The sequence below is a fragment of the Bidens hawaiensis genome, unplaced genomic scaffold (genome assembly GCF_021521415.1).
Source record: "Bidens hawaiensis isolate Kalapana, Puna unplaced genomic scaffold, B.hawaiensis_p1.1 tig00030699_1, whole genome shotgun sequence".
Taxonomy (NCBI): Eukaryota; Viridiplantae; Streptophyta; class Magnoliopsida; order Asterales; family Asteraceae; genus Bidens; species Bidens hawaiensis.
Window position 1 is genome coordinate 258,024 of NW_027495124.1, and position 3,200 is coordinate 261,223.

At 35.5% G+C, this 3,200-nt stretch overlaps 1 pseudogene; it reads left to right on the forward strand.

The window, feature by feature from the left end:
- Nucleotides 1-473: 473 nt before the first annotated feature.
- Nucleotides 474-2,891, forward strand: LOC143580856 (protein CUP-SHAPED COTYLEDON 2-like; annotated as a pseudogene).
- The last annotated feature ends 309 nt before the right edge of the window (nucleotides 2,892-3,200 follow it).

Sequence of the window (3,200 nt, forward strand, 5' to 3'; positions counted from 1 at the left end):
ATCCCGTTACATATTCATACATCCATGATCCACCTTAATTAGTTTAATAAAAATGTTGTGACCAAGTACTAAATTGAAACAAATACCAAGAATATAAAATACATAACTTATACTGTTAGTCTGTTACCCATCCTTCTCTTTTATTATCTTGACTGACAAGATAAATACCCTGCACACTTATTTCTCACACGCACGCATACTCTTAACACTTACACACACTTTCTCTCTAAACACGTATGGATATGATAAGAGCCACGGCAGAGTTTCAGACACGAAAAAAGAACCCTATATTTTACATTTTTATATGTTTTTTTAACCTTCATTGATATATGGTACAAATATTATTTATATACATTATTAATATCTAGATTCTATATAACATATATTGATATATATCCACCCTACCCTCACTCTCACCCCTATATATACACTACATTTACACATCTCATTCTTTGTAACACCAAACACATATCCCTATGGACTCTTACAACCAACATTTTGATCATAACAATGGAGCTTGTTTGCCACCAGGGTTTAGGTTTCATCCCACTGATGAAGAACTCATCACATGCTACTTGTTGAGGAAAGTGCTTGACCGGAACTTCACCGGCCGGGCATTCGCCGATGTTGATCTTAACAAATGTGAACCTTGGGAGCTTCCACGTATGTTGTCTTTAAACCTTAAACTTTATAGATTAGTCTTTAATATTATTTGCCTTATCTGATTTACACCATCAAACGACCGTTCAAAAATCCTTAGACGTTTGTTTTAACCTAAAAAGTTTAACTTTGAAAATTATTGTGACATAAACAATATTTGGGTGGCCGTTGTGACATTATATTGTGTTGAACTTTAATGATTAGTCTTTAATATTTAAAATGTGGCTTGTGAACAGTGATAATAATATTTTAGGGTTTTTGTTTTCTTAATATTTATTAGGTCATTAGTTGCACCACCCCTGTCTGATTTCACACCGTCAAACAGCCTTACAAAACATTTAGACTGTAGTTTTGACCAAAAAAGTCAAACTTTAGAAATTATTGGTCAGAACGTTCAGAACGTCGTTTTAACAGTATCTATACTGTCGTTCTAATTATAGACGGTCAAACTTTTAAAATTTTTTTGGTCAAAATAGTTGTCCACCTCTAACTAAGCGCATTTAAAATGGTGTGGGATTAGATGTAAGAAGTGAGTCTATATTTTATATTTGAAATGTGGTTTTATGAAGAGTGATAATAATATTATTAGGGTATTGGTTTTCTTGAAACACAGAAAGAGCAAAGATGGGTGAAAAGGAATGGTACTTTTTCAGTCTCCGTGACCGAAAGTACCCGACTGGGTTGCGGACAAACCGGGCAACCGAGGCCGGGTACTGGAAAGCCACAGGAAAAGACCGGGAGATCTACAGCTCAAAGACATCAGCACTTGTGGGTATGAAGAAAACACTAGTGTTCTACCGTGGAAGAGCTCCTAAAGGCGAAAAGAGTAATTGGGTGATGCATGAATACCGTCTTGAAGGCAAATTTGCATACCATTTCTTGTCAAAAAGCTCAAAGGTATGGGTTTTGACTTTTGCATGTTGTGTTTTTGTTAGGGTTTTTGGTTAAAGTGGGAATTTAATGCAGGAAATTTAACGGTAAAAACAGCTATTTGGTGTTTGTTCTAATTATTAAAGGTATTCTTTGTAGGCTGTACATACTGGTAAAAGCTATTAAAGATTCATGAAATAAACCATAAGTTTTAATGATTATAACTTCATGTTATTGATGTCTTTGAAGGGTTACTTTTACCCTTTTTCTTACATTTTAGGTGGTCACTAGTATTAACTAAACTATACTATAGGGTTTAATATCATTTCGGTCACATATAACCGATCTCGTTGATTAGCAGAAATATTGACGGTCTTACAACTTTTTATTTCCGGGTATCTTAGAAACCTTAGTTTTTAATGTCATCCGTTGATAAAAGCTATGATTTAACTTATCTCGTCTGATAGCATGTATCAAGTTGATTTTACCTTTTCACAAAAATAATAAAGTTAGGGTTTAAAGTCATCAAGTAAAAGCTACAATTTACCATTCGATTTCATGTATCTAAGTGACTTTTATTTGCTACCAAAATTAATAACAAAGTTAGGGGTTTACTCTTTTAGTGCATTTTTGACATGGTCCAATAATAATAATAATAATAATAATAATAATAATAATTCTTTTGTTTTTTTAGGACGAATGGGTGATATCGAGGTTATTTAAGAAGAGTGCTGCCGGACCTGCTGTTACCGGTACTGTAGGCAAAAAATGGTACCCTGGAGGTGCCAGCTCATCATCAACAGTTTCAAGCTCCCTCCCACCACTACTCTCGACTCGTCCCTCTACGCCTCCGCCACATCAGCTTACACAACTGAACACGAAAGCTTCTCATACGACAGCAACACGGCCTCAAAAGAGCACGTGCCCTGTTTCTCCACAGCCTCAACAACCCTCTTTGACTTCCCGCCACCGGAGCCGCTGACTTCATCATTTCCAAGTTTAAGGACACTACAAGAGAATCTTCAGCTGCCGTTCTTTTACTCCACGGTGGCTCCGGCGGCCGTGCACGGCGGAGAAACGAGTGAATATGTTAATAGTTCGGAGCGAGAACTGGACGGTGGATAAGCAGAAGCCGGGGCCCACGGAGCTGGATTGTATCTGGAGCTTCTGATGATTAGAGATGGCGGCTAGCTAGCTTTAAATGTTGTGTTTGTGTTCTTTAAGTGTGGTAGAATTGAAGTTATGATATGTGTCGTACGTTATATTATTATTTTGATGTTCTTGTGTTGTGTTATTTATGTGTTGTACCTGGTATCAAATGTTTTGTGGTTAAGTTGCATTTATGATCAAGCTTAATGGTTTATGTTCCTTGTGTTGTGTTACTGATGTGCCTTTTGTTATGTTGGCTATATATGTATTGGTTACTATAATGAGTAGGAGACTAGGAGGTGTTTAAATGTTATATTAACTAGAATTTGAAAATTAGATGTAAAATGTGTTACACAAGAGTGTCTAATAATGATCATGAATGTGATATATGAGTGGGATGTTTATATATATAGTAATATGTAGTTATGTAATCAAATGTTATATAGTAAAAAAGCGTTACAAAAGAATGTCTAGTAACGATCATGAAATGTAATATATAACAGAATTAGCTGCAACTTATA